Here is a 20,381-nt window from a genome sequence, read left to right on the forward strand (position 1 = left end):
ATTTTGCTTGAATACTTTTAGGTGACCAACTGTGAACGGAACATGTTCAAACAATCATTCTAACTTGTTGGCATATCCAAACACATTCACTGCTCTATGGCTAACATAGTGCAAATTACAAATAACAGACCCATTCAAATAATCGACAACGATCCACACTGCTATCTGCAAGTTAAACTTGATATTTCAAAATCAACCAAGAAAAGAAATTAGATGCATTTGATTCTAAATGCCTTAGAAAGATTCTAGGGATTAAATAGACCGAATGAATTCCCAACCTAGAAATTCGAGATCGCACTAACCAACTAGTAGTCTATGCTAGTATGGTAATACCCTAAGATTATTCCCAGAGAAAACTGTCAACCAGGTGCTCCAATGGACCCTTGATGAAAAGGAAGAAGAAGAAAACCGAAAATGAACTGGAAAAAGACAATCGAAAAAAATTGGATTGTAACGGGAAAAATCTGGAGGGTTACTCAGAATCTGGATTCAGATCTAAAATAATGGTATAAATTGACTCCTGCATCGCAAGACGCAGGTGTTCCTAAGTCTAAGTTAAATCGAATGACCCAAAACGAAAAAAATGAAAGAGAATAAGAAGGAGAGAAAGGAAGAAAAACAAATAAATGGCTATAAAAAATGAGTGAAAGATAAAACGGAATAGGAATTTTTAAAAATGTTAAAATAAGAATAGGAAGAAGAAAAACAGAACAGAAAATAATTACAACAATAACGAATCAAAGAAAATGACAGAAAGTAGTAAGAATATTAAAAAAATATGTTAAAAAACAAAAACCAATTACAGAAAATATTAATAAAGATAAAGAAAGAGGGTGAGAGTAAAACAAAGCAGAGAGACAGAAAGATGCTAAAACAAACAAGAAAGAAAAGAAGTACAGAAAGATGGAGAAACACATAGTTAAAAATGAAAGAAAGGTTCAAAGGGGAGAAAAGAAAAGTAAGAAAAGACTGAATAGAGAAAGGAGGAAACAAATGGAAAGGGTAAAAATAAAAATATGAAGAAATATTAAAACAATTAAAAAGAAGGCTAAGGAAAAGTGGAGAAAATATTCCAAAGAAAAAAGAAAAAAACACTAGAATTAAAATTTAAAGAATGGGGAAACAACATAAAAATGAAAGACCAAAAAATAACAAACGAATATAAAAGAGGAAGAAGAGGACAGAAAATGATATAAAAATGAAATAAGGATACAGAAAGAAAAAAGAAGGAAAAGGAAGAATAAAAAAGGTCCAAATTAATTTGAAAAACATCTTTGAATTCTGAAATTATCAACTGAGAATCGGCGAAATCTTTTTGAGAGAAACTTTCAGATATTAACCCTGACCCCAACCCTAACTTCGACCCTTGTCTCTTACATTACGCATCGTTCGGTGCCAATATTTAAGTTAATTAGGAAAATGATGCTTTTAGATGCAAATACTTATTTTAGTTATGCTATTTTTGTTATTGATTTATTATTATTATTATTATTATTATTATTATTATTATTATTATTATTATTATTATTATTATTATTATTAACAACATTTTAGTGCAAGTTTAAAATGCATATTGCTTTACATGGGGAAGTGGTTTTCGTGGAAAGAAATAATGAAAGTGTTTGAAGATTTCAAGGAAAAAGAAGAAGAAAAGGGAGAAGAGTTCGAAGAAACAGAAGTAGGAGATAATACATAGAAGTTGTAGCAACAGAAGAGAAGGGAATGCGTGTTTTTTCGTTTTTTTTTATATCGAAATTATTTACTAAGTTTTAGTGAGAATGTCAAATAGCCTGAATCTAAATTAAAGTTCTGTTCGTCTAATATAGGTTTGTTGATTAATGAAATTTTTTAAAGCTGTTACGTTGTTTAACTGTATCAAAGTTTATAATGAGTGCTGATTAAAGTGATTCTGTGAGATTTATGCAATATGAATGCAATGATACAGTAATAAAGTAATTTACAAAACTATAAATAGACTAGAAATTCCAACAATAAAACATCACGATTTATAAAACAAATATTAAAAACAAAACATTTTTCTAAAACAGTAAAATATAGTGTCCCATGCAGTAATTGCAATCAAATATACGTTGGTGCAACTCAATATGAACTAAAGAAAAGGCTCGGTGAACATAAAAGGTATAAAAAAAATCAATTTCCCAAGTGCACTATTCTTTCGTGTATTACAAGATCATTTCTTTAACTTGAAACAAGTGAAACTCATTAAATTCGGTAAACCTCGCCAGAGACTTCTCGATACCTCATTAAAGAACCTAAAAGTTTCAAAAATTTATCCCACTAAATCAGCAAACTAATACTAAACGAACAGATTTTGAACTTCGATCTTACTTTACATATTACCAACAAAACTTTGTAAATAACATCGATATTTAGAAAAAAAATCACATTCATTTGATTTCATAAACGAACTGCATAATTTGAATATTAGCATCTGTTTCGTGCAAAATAAAAGAAAAAAAACGTATTTTTAAATATTAACTTGATAATGATAGTATTTAACTAAAGAGGAAATGTTGCTGAATATATAAATCACTTTCAATTTTTGTTTTCATTTTCATTTGCTAAAAGTGTATCAACTAGACATAAAAATTAAAATAACATCACCCTTCTTTGCGCCCTTTAATAAATTTGAATTACACCAAATATAGCTCACATTCTCACCCTGATTACTAGCTTCTGTATTCTAAAATTCACAATCAATAGGTCATTAGTTTATGAATGAAGCTAATGTATACAAATCTATAAACATTAACATATATTGTGACATATCATATAATTATTAGAACTATAAACACAGAATTCATCTGGTCTTGTGGACTATCCACTTAGTGTTGCTACATGTGGTAGCATCACTTGTAAAAGCTACGTCATTCTTCATATCGGCCAATGTGCAGCCATTCCAAAGAAATCGTTGCTATTTGGAATATTTGGTCAGGATTTACTTGTAGGATGAAATCTCCACATGCCAGGTTGTTTCAACAAACCCTTGTACCGAAAAGACTCACGTCTAGTAGCTATTAAAACTCTCCCGGTTACAAAATAAATGTTAGAGTTTACATTCGATTAATTTGCACAGAATTTGCAGTATTCTAAACATGTTTTAATCTCGCTTGTGTTAAACGTTTGCTTTCATTTCTATCTTTAATCAGCTTCTATTTTCTTTAATGACGCTATTTGTCTTACCTTCAATACCTACTTAGGCAATGACTTTTATTTATAACTCCGTTTGCTTCTCCTCAGAAAACAAACGGCTCTAGTTATATTATTTTAAACTTAATACACGGTTTTTAAATATTTAAGAAAATAATATCAATTATAATATTTTAAAAGAAAAAATACATTTATTGAAAGTACAATATGTTAATTTTTACCCATTCTTAATGAAATTATCAGTTGAATGATAGAACAGTTTTATGAAAGGATTAAGCACTGTTTGATTAATTCACAGGTCAACTAGACAGATGCTCGTTGACATTAGAAATGAAAAATACATGTTGTAGTTTGTAGGGAAACACTCCCGCGGTAACGTGTTCAACAAGTTGGACGTTTTGGGTAAAAAAAACTCTGTCCATTGAAGTTCCGTTTGACTGTGGAAAAAAGCGAACTACTTGCGGTGTTCATTGATCGAAATCAACTTTTTACAGCTGAGAATTAAAAAAGCAAATTTCTGCCAATTGGTGGAGAAGAATTCAAAACCCTGACATGCATATGTACACATTCATACGTACATTATTACAGAGTTTTATGGATTAGCTATTTACACAGTAATCTCAATTTTCTCTCTCTCTCGCTCTCTCTCTCTCTCATATATATATATATATATATATATATATATAATATTTAGTAATGTGATTGATTCTATTTTCTAAATTACAACGAGCACTTTTTCTTTCCTGTATTTTAATTAAACTAGTAATTTCACTATTACATTAAAATACACTCTGCTCTTTAGACTATTGTTCTAATCCCCTTTATTTATATATATATATATATATATATATGTATATATATATATATATATATATATATATATATATATATATATATATAAGCATGTGTGTTGTAATTTGAAATCCGTTTCTTGCCTAGAAATTTGACAAAAATTGCCTCATTAAAAAAAGCATCTAATGTAGATATAATTTTAATTTTAACACATTTCGAGTTTTTCTACCCTTCGTCAAAAAAATGATAAAAATAGAATGAAATTGATAACAGGAACATTCGACTATGTGCAGCGTCCATTCTTTGTCTTAACTTGAAGCATATATATAACGAATGTTGAGTTTCATAAATTAAGGATTGATATCAATAAAATGTGAAATATAACTGAAAAAAAATGAGCTTCATAAATTAAGGATTGGTATCACACAAAAAGGAAATATAAGTGAAAAAAATTGAGATTAAGAAATTAAGGATTAGTATAAACAAAAAGTGAAGTATAATTGAAAACAATATTGAGGGTACAGAATTTAATGATAGTTATGTACAGACCAATTTTATTTATGATGAAATTAAAAAATAAAATATGAAAAGCTAGCTGGCCGATTTCACACCTCGCTCAAAAAGCTAAAGTCGAGGTGAATAACGATTAAGAGAAAAATATATGAGATGGAAATATGACGGGGATAAATGTGGAAAAAAAAAGGTTTCGGGGGAAGAATCAGATAGAAACTACATTAAGTCCTAAAAAAAATTATGTTTGTTTTCAAAGAGAAGGTTTCAAGGACTTAATATAGGTAGTTTCTAAAAATTCAGGTGATAGGGAGAGTGTGACGTGCTCAGGACGGAAAACAAGTCAACAGTGAAGTTTAAGGCACAACTATGGTTATTTACAGATAGCCGAATTGTAGGTATTATGCAAAATATCGGATGGCGCATAATTAGCATGACGAATCCTGCATGGAACGTGTTTTTTTAATACGCGCATCCAAATTTAATGATGTCCGCCCGACTTAGTGCAATCTGCAACTATATTTAAATAACTAAACGATAGAATTATTATGATGAAATGGGAGGACATCTTTTCGGATAGAAGAGCATAGGTCTTGTTGAAAAAACAACACGAATACTCGACGCAAAATAACATTGTTGAACGACCAGTGAAATTTGCTTGGCAAAACGATCACTAATGTTACCTAGCCAAGGTAGGCTAATGTAAACGGGACATCTTTCTACAGTAGTGTTCGTACTTTTAAAATTACAAACTTTATTTTTTATTAGTAGATTTTACGATATCAATAGGATAACTATCATTATACATGGTCTTAATGATGAAGTAAATCTCTTCATTCAGAACAAATCTAAGGGTCTTGGTTAAATTAATTTTCCATTTTTTGGTGGAAAAAAAGAGTCTCAGCGGGTATAAAGACCTGAAAGCTTAAGTTTACGATGAACAGAAGTGAAAAACAATCTTAGAAACAAGCACACCTAAAAATGTCAAGCGTAAACCCTAAAGTCGGATGAATATTATTGAGGGCCGCAAAAAAAAAAAACAAAAAACAAAAAAACAAGCAAAAAAAAGTCCACCTTTGTCTCGTTGTCTAACAAACGAAAAGTATCGCCAAAGTAACGAAAGGAAAGATCTAGCTTTTAAGAACCAGATAGCAATCCCTGTTGATGGAAACCTACAAAAATGTTTGCCAAATCAGGTCCAAGGGGAGACCCTATGATCACACCATCAAGTTGTTTATACATCACGTCATTGAAGCTGAATTTGACTGGCATGGTAGCGAATTTCATTAATTCAAGGAAGATATCTACGGGAATTAGTGAAGTCGTGAAAGGACTGCGATATAAAGTGTCAGTACGTATATTAATAGTCTCAACTGGTGGAACACAGGGGAACAGACTGGAAATATCGAAAGAACACATAAATTTGTCAAAGTAATTGCAGTTTTGCATAAAGTTTGCAAAAGAATATAAGTATTTAATGCAAAACGCTCCAAAACAGGCTCTAAAAAGGTTGGTAGCCATTTGGCTACCTTATGTCGGGAATATCCAATAATCGCTAGTATGGGTCTCAATGGTATATCATTTTTATGAGTTTTCAGCAAGCCTAAACGTTTTTTTTTCTGATCAAAGTGGATACAAAAGGCTTCAGTATTTTTAGTTTTACAAGAATGCATTAATGTTTAAGGTACCACGTTTTATATTCTATAATTATATAATGTTAGTTTCAAAACTAATGTAGAAAACTGTTTAAAATTAAATAATATTATTAATATAAGTCTAATCAGATTAAATTTATCCATATATATATATATATATATATATATATATATATATATATATATCAGGGGCGGAGATGGGACTAGTGCCACTCGTGCCTAGCACGACCAATAATTCGGTTAATGTTATTCAAAATGGATTAAAAAATCATCCATTAATTTCAAGCAAACATACTTAGTCTGATCTCAATTAAATTACATATCTATTCAAGTTTCGATAACTAAGTAGCAAAAAATTCATAAATATATCTGGGAATAATACAAGGATGCTGTTTTGAACGGGTTGTCTTTGTCCGGCCACCGCCAGATTCATTGAAAACTCCATAACAGCGGCTATGACGTTGAACGTCCGTAATTCGTGCCAAGCCAAACCTTTACTCGTAATAATCATAATGTTAGAGAAATCCAGATTTTTCTGTAATCACCCGCAAAGTGAAGCCCACTTATAGTGCCTAAAATATTTAGCACGATCGAGCCTGCTGATGTCTGTTTTAGGAAGAGGATGAGGGACCAAGAGAGAGAGAGAGAGAGAGAGAGGGGAGAGAGAGATCTCTAGACACATACATACGCATAAACACATGAAGAACGATTACTACTACTGTTGCAATATGTAGTAGCACGAATAGTTCTGTGTAAACATAACCACGCGTGTATATCAGATTGTAAATAAATATCAGTGATCAAGTTATTGTTTCATTAATTAATAAAGAACAGGTTTTGAATAAGAGTGAATTTGTTTTTTGAGGAATTTTTTTTCGTGAATTTTGAATCATAGAAATCTACGAAAAATACGGGTTTTAAGTCATTTTATATTAATACTAAGAAACCCGTCAATCCAATAAACCTTCGTAGAATTCCGTAGTGATACGTAAATACTTTGTAATTTTTTTTCATAAAAACCCTGTATGTAACTTTTCTTGCTGCATCCATCATTTCACAGCTATTTAAACCCAACTGTATTCATCAATATTACCTTTTATTCTATGGGAAAATTTAATCGCCGTTTTTGGAGAACATTACTTCAGTTGCCGAAATACTTCAGTCGCTTCACTACATTCAATTTTACCACGGACTTTATTTACGAATTCTTTGTATCTATTGCTAACCTGGTTAGTTGTCATTGTCATCAATTTCTTTATTCTAATAAACATATTTTTCTACTCATAGTAATGAATATCTCTTTTCTTCTATACTTTTGAAAGGGGAAAAATATCTTATCTACTGTATCAACAAGACCACAAATTATATAGTATCTTGATTGTTCACAAAAAAACAAAAACAAACACCATGCAAGGTACGTTAGTCAATCTGTGCTATGCAATGGAGAATCACGCAATAGCAACTATGATTACTTATTTGGGTCCACGGACCACGGATTGGGAACTAAAGTTGACAAAGGGCAGGGGGGGGCACGACAAGCAATAATAGGCTAGAGTCGCCACTGATATATATATATATATATATATATATATATATATATATATATATATATATATATATATATATATATATATATATATATACGAGGGGCGTTCCAAAACTAATGCTTTCTACTTTTTATTCTGCCCGAATCGATGTATGTATATGTTTATTTATACGAACAATATATACTTATATGTTTGTGTTTATATGCGCAGAATTTCATTTTAAACTAATTCATCGATGATTATGAACTTTGGTATACAGCGTTACCTGTTGACCTTAAAATTAATTTAGTTTTATGCAAAAAGACAACAGAGCGGTGGAGCTCTTTGTGAAAATTCAGAAACTTCCGAATTTTTGTTAAATTTTTACATATACTAATCATCAATTAATAAATATTATTCGCAAACTTTCAGTTTTATTTGTAAAGAGTTTTCTCAGGAATAATATGGGCACAACCTGCCATCTGAAAATTCAAAATTAGTAGTTGTTAAATTTTAGGCAATTTATAGAATTAAAATGATATTGTCTGTAGTTCTGGGATGAGGTGATTTCATTATGGATTTCGTTTTTCGGACTCACTTCCTCATCTTCTGTGTTTTTTTCACTACGTTTCAGCCGTATCATCCTTCGGCCTTCTTCAGATGTATCTCGAACTCGCGAACTGTTTTTTTTGGAATTTCGTAACAATAAAGGGTTGGGTTCGAAATTCCAAAAAAACAGTTCCCGAGTTCGAGATACACCTGAAGACGGTCGAAGGATGATACGGCCGAAACGTAGTGGAAAAAAACACCGACGATGAGGAAGTGAGTCCGAAAAATGAAATCCAAAATTAAAATGATATTATGGATTTTTATCACAATTGAAATAAAGATTCTTGATATAAAATGTTATGATATTATATCAGTATTTTAATCTTTATATGAATACATAAATCTGGCATTAAACTGAGGAATTAATTTTACTCTACCTAGGAGTGCATTCTTATAGTATATTTAATAGATTATGGTTAGCTATAAAGCAACTGAAAACGGATTGACATGCCATAACACACATGACCCAACTAAACTATTTTATAAATCTCGGTTTCAATATATGAATGATTATTTTTCCTGTATTTCTCAACAGCCATTAAGAGCTCTTCATTAACACGATGAGAATTGTTATTTAACCCTTTAAAGCGCTTAAGACACTGATTTAGTTATTTCGTTGCCGTCGGCGAATTGAACCTTATTTTTCACTCTAAGCTTTCTTCATTTTACAAGAGTTTCTGTTTTTTTATTCTTTGTTTTATCAACAAAACAGTACTACTTTTATCGCATCTTCCCACTTTTCAATTCGTTCGACGCGTATTGTTATTCACGTTTCCCTGGGGTTATATTGAGGGTTGATTGTGACATCAATATCGGAAGGACATACTCTGTGATTCCTAAATGTAACATTTAAATACGTGGCAACGATGAAAAAAATGTATTAAAAAAATAGGCTAGACAATAAATATATAATAAAAAATGTTATTTTTCTTCCGTCAATTAAGTATCAAATCCAGTTACAAACAAATAAAAGAACAATGTCTATTGTTACCCAGTAGCCATTTTGATTTTTACTCCCCCCCTTTAGCTTCTTTCTGCCTATCCAATGATCCTTTATTTTATATTTCTATTATTTTTACCTGATATATTTTATTTGTATATTTATTTCCCTTATGGTAAGCCATAAAACTTCTTTCATATTTCCATTTGGTTAGCATTTTATTTCAAATTTTTACGACTCATATTTATTTCCCTCCATTTATTTTTGCTATTTTTTTAAAGGAACCTGTTTAAGAATGGCTTCAAAACAGAATATAAATATCAAAATAGATAATAAAGCCAACGAAAACGCCCGAGGAGGAATATAAATATATATTTGATTTCATTTTGATATTTTTCTTCTTCTCCATTATTCCCCCACCTTTTTATACCAACTTAATGATATTTACAAGATGGCTTCCGTATTAATAGAAACATATCCGTATGATTTACTTTATTTTTCATTTTTATAGATACATTTCTTAGTTCCCTAGAGTTTTCTTCAAGCAGGCGGAGCTAGCTCTATTGAATTGTTATAAAAGACTCGTTATATATATATATATATATATATATATATATATATATATATATATATATATATATATATATATATGATTTGTAATCTCGTACAATTATGGAGCTCTTTGAACTTTATAGTCAATTGATTTTACTTTGTCATGAGAAAGAGTAATCACTTTTAAAAGAAGCAGATGTGAATATAAATAATGTATGATTATAGCCGAGTTGTTTCATTGCTGGCACATAAGAGTCAATGGTTCAATTTGCTGTGTCAAAATACAATGAGTTAAAGATAAAGATATAAACGCTACGGATATAGTTATGAGCCGAGTTTTAATATATTCTTCCAAGAAACATAGAATACATGAACGCATATACTAGTAGGACCCGTTTCTCGGCGTTGCCCAAGGAGTTATGAAAGAATGTTAAGTGTAGAAAATAGTAAATGATCATTTTGAATTACTAAGTACCTATGTCCAGAACAGATTAGGTAAGTGAAACGTTTATCTCGATTGTTCTATCGTGTTTTTGTCTCAAACAAAAATTCTGTTACCGTGCCATTTTTAGTTTCATATTAGTTAAAAGAAAAGTCTGGCATTCTAGCAGAATTTGACCATGATCCTCGGTATTTTCCGTCAATTATGGGTCGGGCTCGTCCGGCACTCCCCGGAGTAAGCCAAGTAAAGTAGAAGACGCTGACAAATTTCCCAGCAAACAAAGTGAAAAAAATATATAAATAGAATAAAAAGAAAATAACAAAAATCTACTGTAAACTTAATGAATATAAATATGATTTTATTTTTTCAAGAAAAGTTGCACTTTGTATTGTTTATTTACTTTCATTATTTATTTTGCAATTTCTGGATTTTATTTACAACCGTAACTAGCGTAATATAAACACCCTCAACCTCCCCATGTAAAGAAGGCCTTTTGAAATAAACACCGCCAATCTCGAAAGTTGTTCCTAACATATGGAGGTTGGGGGGGTATTCCGAAAGACGTATTTAATCAGCATTTTTGTTTTTTTTAATAAAAGATGAATATTTTGTTGGTACTGTGTATTTTTATTTTTCAATAAAAGATGCATATTTTTTGGTATGCACTTATGTTACCGTGCTGTAATAACATGTGGAGGGGAGGGTATTTTGTAATTATACTGTGCATTTGTGGAACAATTTAATTTTTTAAAAATCGTAAAACTTGAACTTAAGTAAAAAAAGAAACAGTAATATAAAAAAAATAGCGCAGTAACATAAGTACATAAATACTTAATTTTTTATTTATTTATCCGTAAATAGTTAGGTGAAAGCACAGTACTTATTCAAGCAATTATCTTTCAACAAATGATATATAATTAAATAATTAATAGAAAAAATAAGTGAACCTTTTGTGTAGACAGAAAACCATGAAACTGAGCAAAGTAAAAGCTGCAGATGAATTTCCAAGCAAACAAAGTGAAAAAATATACAAAAAAGAAATAACAAAAATATTAGTGAATATAAATATATTGATATTTTCAATTAAAAGTTGACTTTCTATTGTTTGTTTGCTGTTAATATTTCATTTAAAATGTTCGGAATTTATTTACGACAGAAACCAGCATAATATAAACACCCATAGCCCCCATGCAAGGAATAAACGCCCACAACTTCGAAAGCCGTTCCTAACATGTGGAGGCTGGTGTTTATTCCTAAAAACGTTTTTAACGTGGGTGTCGGGGTTGTTTATAGTACGGTGTGTACTGTCATAAAAAAATCATTTTTTAATAAGCAAAAGTTGCGTGTTTTTTGTCCAATGAAAGTATGAATATTTTTTTGGTACTGTGTATTTTTATGTTTTAATAAAAGATGAATATTTTTGGTTCTGTGTATTTTTATTTATCAAAAAAAAAAAATGAATATATGTTGGTACTTATGCACTACTGAAATAACATGGGTAGGGGGAGGCCGTATTGTAATTATACTGTACATGCACTAGCAGTGTCAGAAACCGATCTTAAGAATGCGTGAAAAAAAATTGAATAATCCGATCTTCTATCTTTACAAGCTTATAACTACTTGAAAAATATAATTCAAACGCTTATTTTTTTCAATTAAAGAGCAAAAACCAAATTTTAAAACAATAACAGGTTTAATAGCAAATTACGCAATATTTGCTTTTTAAATCAGTTTTCTTTAAAAAAGATTTGAAGAAAATCAACAACATTTTACTTAATTCGGTTATAAAAAATCGATATAAATTCCAAAAAATCAAATACTACTGAATGTTTAGTTCCATTCTTCATTGTTCAGAATTTATCCATATTTATATTTTAAATTCCATTTATTTTTTAAATAAAAGACTATTTGAAAAAAAGCGCGATTACGCAAGCATTTTTACGTCTTTAGCGAAAAACCGGAAGTAGCGGTTTGTCCTTGTTTAGAACTACGGATGGACAGAAGGCAGTAAAAACCACACGTTCGTCTAGCCTTGTGCCTGAAGAAATATGTGCTCCCATAGTTTAAAAATAGTCAAATTTTACTTATAAGTTTTTGCCTTAAAAACGGTCAAAGAATTGTTTTTCTTTTCTCAAAGAGATACATAAATTTTTGATTTATTATATTTTCATTCTTCTTTATCGAGTGAAAATATTTTTTAATATCTAAAAAAGAAAACATTGAATGAAATAGAAAAAATTGTCGTCAGCGTCCATTACTTACTAGACAATATAAGCAGAACATTGGCTTCCAGTTAAAAAAAATCAAAGTGGTTTAAAAAAATAAGATTTTACACTTTGGACTTTAATGGTAAATTGCCAAAAACACTTCTTTTTTTATTTAATTTACAATATATCATTTATTGATCTTGAATCTTCAATTTGTGATATATAAAAGTTTGGCGAGTATATTAATTATCAAAATTTCAATAGACATTTCAAAATGGGAGGAGTGAATTTAAAAAAAACGTTTGTCTTAAATATTATATTCAGTTCATTGGAAATAGCATAAAATTTCACATTGACTCTGAAAATATCGTAAAAATTTTAAAAGTTTAAAAATTGAAAACAAATTAACTCGTAAAATTCAATTGATTTCAGTACGTAAAAAAATGGTTGCATGAAGGCGCGCAGGCACGTTGTAAACACTGTTTTTCTTTAAATAAAAAATAATATTTCTATTATTTTTTGAACAACTTTAATTGTTTATTTTGGAAGTATATTCCATAAAGAAAATAAACAATCCACTTTTAAAAGAGAAATTACGAGTTTTTTTAAAAAATATTTTATTCGCAGTTTCGTGTTAAGGGTGTAAAAAATTCCTCCCAAATTCTGATACATCTATACATACACGGAGCAATTGAATAGAAAAGATATTGTAAAACTTGAATTTAAGTAAAAAATACACATTTTAAAAACAAATTAGCGTGTTAACAAAAGTACATAAACACCTATTTTTTATTTATCCGTGAATTGTTAGGTGAAAGCACAGTACTTATTCAAGAAATTGTTTCTGTTTGTTTGTTTTAAGAAAAATAGCAGTAGACGTTTGTTTGTCTATCGTAAGCGGAAGTTTTATTTTATTATTTTATAAGAAAACATGAATAACTTTTATGTAAAAGGTAAATAATTAGGTGAACCCTCCTCATTAAAAAAATAATAAGTAAACATATTTGTGTGTACAGAAAACAATTAAAAAAATATCAGTTTAGCGGTTTAACATTTGAACAACGCTCGGCTTAATCATGTATATGTAGGCATATTTTGGAAAAGAGATACTGCGTTTTGTATTAGTTATAATGTTAACTAGTGTTCCCTTTGACTTGCCTCCCCACGAGGGCATACTTAGGCAAGACAGGGTGTTAAATGTGAGGAAATGAACAGAAAAAACTCACATTGAGCGTATTCAAAACAGAAGTCGACCTAAAACATCGCCATATTTGAACTCAACGTAACATTTTCCTAGTGTTCGTTATTACAACAGAATTGATAGAATAATGGAATGACGGAATGCATAATGTTGGCCAAACAGATCGCTGGGAAATGTATGAGGCGGAAAGCAAGGGAGCGTTCATTGTTTCCATGTGCTATATGATGTGGCGAAAGTATAACGATTAGTAAGATTCGAAGGGATTAAGAGCGGACGTTGTTCACTGTGAAGTTTTTGTCCCCTGTGTATGATGGATCGGGATGAGGACTATATATATCTGTCAGTCTGTTGTCTGTTGTCTGTCTGTCTTCTCTACTTTTTCTCTGAAACTACTGGGTCGACTAACTGAAATTTTGCACGGACCTTTGTTATGAATTTTGGAAAGGAGCACAAATCTAACATTTAACCATCGATTTGGCATGCGGCACTCATTCTAAGTCAACCTATTACTTTTGTTTGTTTTTTAAGAAAATCAGATCACAGAAACTGTGAACTTATCTTTACCGTTCAAGTTACCTATTCTTTATGGATAGCTGGGAATGATTTTTATTTTATGTCTTTTTCGCTTATAAATGTGTGTACAGATATTCTTTATTATTGTTATTGTTTTTAAGCGATAGAACTGAGATAACCTTACGATAATCATTCACTTTTGATATGTTACGTTATACATTAAGTTATTTATCACTTCACAAAGATAGATAGCTGAAATACTTAAAGCATTAATTTAAAACAATAAATCTTTCATTCCAAACTTTGTTGTAGACAAAAAAGAGAATCTTTCTCATTTATTCATTTACATGTTGATAATTAGGATATAGATATCTGTTATTATTAAATATTATCGTAAAGAAATGAAAGAAAAGAAGAAACATTTTTTATGGCAACTTATTGAAAATCAGTCGATTCCTATAAAAAGAACTATTTGAATACTAATGCTAAAAACATGCCTAGGAAATAAAACAATATTGCAAAACATAAAGTGTGTTGTACTAAAATTAAAAAAAGCATTGAATTAAAGACAATAAAAAATAATAATTAATAAAACGTTTTCTTTTAGTATGCAACTTAGTTAATTTTCTAATTTATATCACAAATACATAAGCTGTCTATAAAAAGATGTGCGTCTCTTGTTTAAAGGTAAATTAGCTTAAACTTTTTGCATTTAATCATGTATACACACACACATTACATAGTATCCGTGACTATGTATGCTTTTTGTTCATTGTTGATATTATCATTTACTGTTGTTTCCTATATGGTACTATTTGTTTAACATTTATGCAGTAATGGACAATTATTATAATTCTACAGTTACATACATTGGTATTACTATTTATTGTTATTGAAACGTTATCCAGGGAACCAACACCTTGTAGCAAAGTACGTCGCAAGGAACATAGGACAACTAATAATGTGACTCCTTTTTTGTAGCAATGGCATTTATTTCCGGGTACTTTCCCGAATAAAACGTGATCATACTCCTTCTCTCTGACCTCTGTCCTCTTGAACGTCATTTTTGCACGTGCTCTCGAACGTTCTCTTTTTATAATTGTTTTCTGTTTCTCTATCCTGACGTTATTTCGCACACATTTATCATTTTTATTGTATTTATTCATTATTGATTCCATCTTACCCATACAGCAATAACTCTGCTTAATATAATTTCTATTATTGTTTTGAAAATTTGTTTATATCTTTTAAACAACACTACAGATTTATTTTAAATCTAAGTAACTTGATTGTGTAGTAGTGCCGGCGGGAGCTCAGCGGATGCTGGCGATCATGTTGGCTTTGGTGTTGTGGGAGGTCATGTTGGTGATGTTCTCGAGGTATGATCAAACGAAGTAGTCTGGCGGGTTCAGATCGAGGGAAGAGGGGGCCAGTGAGAGAAGTTACAAAGTCATATCACTCCTAATAAAGCCAAGCCTGTGTCTCTTTGGACTTGGAAGGCCGGCTCCGAGTTCTGCTGCCACACCCAGGGTCTGCTAGTGGCCACCTGGTTGTACCAGGTGATCACTGCACTCTTCAGCACATCCAGGTACACTTTGGTGTTGACTTTCAACCGGCTTCGAAGATGTGGGGTGGCAAGATGTGCTCCTCACTTGAAATCACACAAAACGCCATAACCGTGGCCGGAAACTTCATTAGGCTGTGCCGTCAAACATTGAACCGTCCGGATTTGCATTTTGAGGGTGCTGGGAATGGTATTGTTGTCATAAAAAAGCATTCGGTGAACATTGTGCAACTTTCAGACATGATAGAACGCTCTTATTGCTCCTGGGATTTGTACACCATTAGCCAACTAGTAGATTGCCTGCAACAAAAATAGTAACCGGTTTTCATCAAACAAAAATGAAATCATATCTTTTCTAAGGCGACAATTTTATCGTTCCTTCTTGTATAATCATTTAGTTTTCCACAACGCATTTATGCTTTATTTCTTTTCTTTATTGATCGAAATTTTATGTGAGTCTCACGGACGCTTTTACTTACGAGAGAATAATCAACGAATATTTGAAATGGCTAATGAAATTGCCCAGTTTTTCATAAAATTGTTATATCATTTAAAAAAAAAACGATATTTTATTATAAAGGGCGTATGGATGCTCAGAATATGAAAACTTATATAAACATCTATAATTCATACGCTTCTAGGTTTATATGCTTATAACATTTATGGTTATAGGCTTATACTTATATATATAAATATATATATTTAACAAAGATTTATCTCAATTCTTTTGTTGAAAAACTATTTTGCTTCTAATTAAATTAATCTCTTGCAATCACCGTATCTGCTTCAAAGAATTCACACTAATCCTAACTTTAGGAATCATCAATTGCTTACAATCAAAAACTGTTTCTTGAATGAAAAACAAAACAGTCATGGTTCATCAGCAGTGTTGATCAAGCACCACTTCTCTTAGAAAGAAAGAACAAAATCGTTCCAGATATCGGATCTACTTTTCTTTTGTTCCATAATTATTTGGCCAGCCTGCTTATGTTTATGTTATAAGTAAAAGGGTATTCTTTACCCCTCATTTCCCCGTCTATGTATATATCTATCTATCTATATATCTATATATCTATATATATATATATATATATATATATATATATATATATATATATATATGAAAACACTATGTATTCAAGCGTTAATTTTTTTTTTATGAGAGCTGATAATATTTTAGCGTAAAAAAACTCTAAGAACAAGCAATCGGGTGGTCAGGTAAATAATTTCTCATGTAACCAATTCTATGAAGCTTTTTCTTCTGTGGGATATTCCCTGTTGTGCATCCCGGAATATGTATAGCTTGCGGCTAATAACAGATTAGCTAAAGAAAGCCGTCTTGGATCTGATAATATAGCCTGGAAGCAAAACAAAAATGTTATTATCAGAGTATCGTGAATCCAAAAGGGAAAGTGATAAAAAAAACTTATTATATATATATATATATATATATATATATATATATATATATATATATATATATATATATATATATATATATATATATATATATATATATCGTCGTTGGCAGATCTGGAATACGAGTATACATTTTGCTCATTAGGATTGAGGCAGGCCCAGCTACGAAGTGTTTTAGGTGATCCACTAGGCGCAACTTCGTGTCGCACACACTTCAGATGTCAACATTCGCTGCGACAAAAATGTGCTTGACATGCAGGTTCAGGAAGTCATCTTGCAGCAGGTTGTCGCTACACCATTACGTGGAGTACTGCCTTGTCGCCTATCCACAAAGCGAGTTTATTCGGGGGGAGTGCATCTCCCCAGTGAATTACACACGCCTCCAGACACCAACCTCGAAATTTTTACCATTCGATATATATATATGTATAATATATATATATATATATATATATATATATATATATATATATATAGCTTCCTTAAGGGGTCCTGTGCGTTGAATTTTTGTGGCAAGAGTTGCGCAATCTCCAAGTGTCTCTCCTGAGTCGGCAAGTTGAGGTCCTGGACGACTGGAAATAATGCCGAGATAAGCGGAGATCACACATACAGCACCTAGAAGTTTCAAATGGTCACCTATCTGGTACTGGCCATGCTCAACTATGGTGACCGATGTGTCAACATGATTATGCCGTGAATATATATATATATATATATATATATATATATATATATATATATATATATATTCAAACTATATATATATATATATATATATATATATATATATATATATATATACGTACTTATTTTAAAATTTAAAGAACGACTATATAACGGAGAACACAATCTTAAGCATTTACAACTACGTGCGACAAACGTCATCTCCTGGGCATTAAAATATAAATATAACGAAGGTATTTTTTACTACTAAATCTTTCTGGTTAATAACAACATGGCTCGGAAAAAATATCTTCTGAAAAAGGCATATTACGCCGAAATTTAGCCTGACAATTTCCTATAAGTATAAAAAAAAATTCTGTGCAGCTTATTTCCCATACACATTTCTTAATTTACTGTATATATATATATATATATATATATATATATATATATATATATATATATATATGTGTGTGTGTGTGTGTGTGTGTGTGTCTGTGTCTGTGTCTGTGTGTGTGTGTTTCTCTGTGATAAATCGTTGTTTAAGTGCAAATTAAAAACGTAAGATTTATTAAGCTAATTCAATGAGATTTTTTTTTAAATAAATAAGCATTTAGTTAGAGTTGTGTTTTCCGTGATAGAAGCATTGATTGAATTTTAAAATTAAATACGTATAAAATACTTTTGAAAGTCAAATTACAACGCAATATAATGATAATGTACAAATATTTGTTTATCTAAAATTGATATTTCGGCAATATACGCTATCCTTAGAATTTTATACATTTTTTCTTCTTCGCCATGATGTTAAATTGAAGAAAAACAGTTACTAAAGAGTCCGCGCGTTGTTTGTCTGCGTGCGGTGTTATTTTGAACTGTCGGAATGTTTGGCGTACGTGATTCGAAAGTCAGAGTTGGGTTTTCCATAATAGAATCGTTGAATGAATTTTAAAATAAAATACGTATAAAATATGTTTGTAAATCAAATTATAACGCAGTATCGTTTTTCTTCAAGTTAACATTATGGCGATGAAAAAAATGTTTACAATTCTGAAGATGACGTATATCGCCGAAATATTAAGTTTAAATAAATAAATATTAGTTTATTTTCATAATATTGCGTTGTAATTTGGCTTACAAACATGTTTTATACGTATTTTATTTTATAGAAGCATTTATTGTTTATAAATCGGCTTTTCGACCTAATTACGCCTTCGTCAGGATAAACAGTTTATTTAAAATCTTTTTTTTTTTTATTCCTTGTGGCGTGATACCACCAAGAAAAAAAAAGACGCATTCAGTGTTTTCAACGATGATTTTTAAATGTCCACGTGGACGGATATATAAAGATGTTTTCTCCGTGATAAAAGCGTTATTTAAATGCAAATTCAAAATGTGAGATTATTAAGTCAATTAAAAAATAAAGAAGCATTTGTTTGTTTATAAATCGAACATTGTGAAGTAATCACGTCTTCGATATATCGTCATATATCTTTTTGCGCGCGACCACATCAAAAATCACCGACGATAACACCGAAAGAGTCTTGTTTTTCTTAGTGACATCACGCCACGGGGAATAAAAAAATATGAAAAAAAAAACTGTGTTTATCCTGATGAAAACTTGATTACATCGAAATGTTAGATTTATAAACTAATAAATATTTGTTCATTAAAAAAAATTGCGTTTAATTGGTTTAATAATCTCACAGTTTGAATTATATCTATCTATATATCTATAAAAACAGAGATGTGTGTGCCACAGACGATTTCTGATTGGTTAATCCAATAATCACATCTCCTAAAAAACTATGGTTCCTACGCTCTTACCTTTACCATAAAATATTATGGCTTTATTTATGTTCCATCTTGGAAGGGTTTAATTTTTTCATAACTTGTTATTTACAAATTAAAAAAATACGAAACTTACACAATCTAACAATCCAACCTACGACATCACGTCCGCCATTCTGGACGATTTTTTAAGCTGTTGACACACATGTTTTAAAAATCTAGCAAAATTAATTTTCCTGAAATTTTTCAATATTTAAAAATAAATTATGCCGGCTGATAAAATTTTAAAACTTTTTTTTAAAGCTAGAAAGATAAAATTTAAAAATACTTATATATATATATATATATATATATATATATATATATATATATATATATATATATATATGAAACTAAACTAAAAAAAAACGCGTGTTCACTCGATAGATTCGAAAAAGTTGTCAAAAAACAAATATATAACAAATAAATGTTATCAAAGGCAAGATAAATTACTTTCTACCAAACTGGATTTATTTTTCGTGTTTTTATTCAATGTAACATATTTATTCAGCTCGAAAGACGGGTTTGTATTACTGTACACATAGATTCGAAAAAGTTGATGAGATACGAAACAATATGCATAATATAAACACAGCACGAAATAAATCGTTGTCATTCATTCCCAGCACACGCGCACACACGCGCACGCACACACACACACACACACACACTCCGGCGTTAGCCGCACACACAACACGAAAACAAACGTTATTAGTACTGCTATAATTTCCAGCACACGCGCACACACGCACACACACTCACGTCCACTACCGTCCTTGGCTACGTC

The sequence above is a fragment of the Euprymna scolopes genome, chromosome 35, assembly GCF_053919585.1.
Source record: "Euprymna scolopes isolate OS-2025 chromosome 35, ASM5391958v1, whole genome shotgun sequence".
Classification (NCBI taxonomy): Eukaryota; Metazoa; Mollusca; class Cephalopoda; order Sepiida; family Sepiolidae; genus Euprymna; species Euprymna scolopes.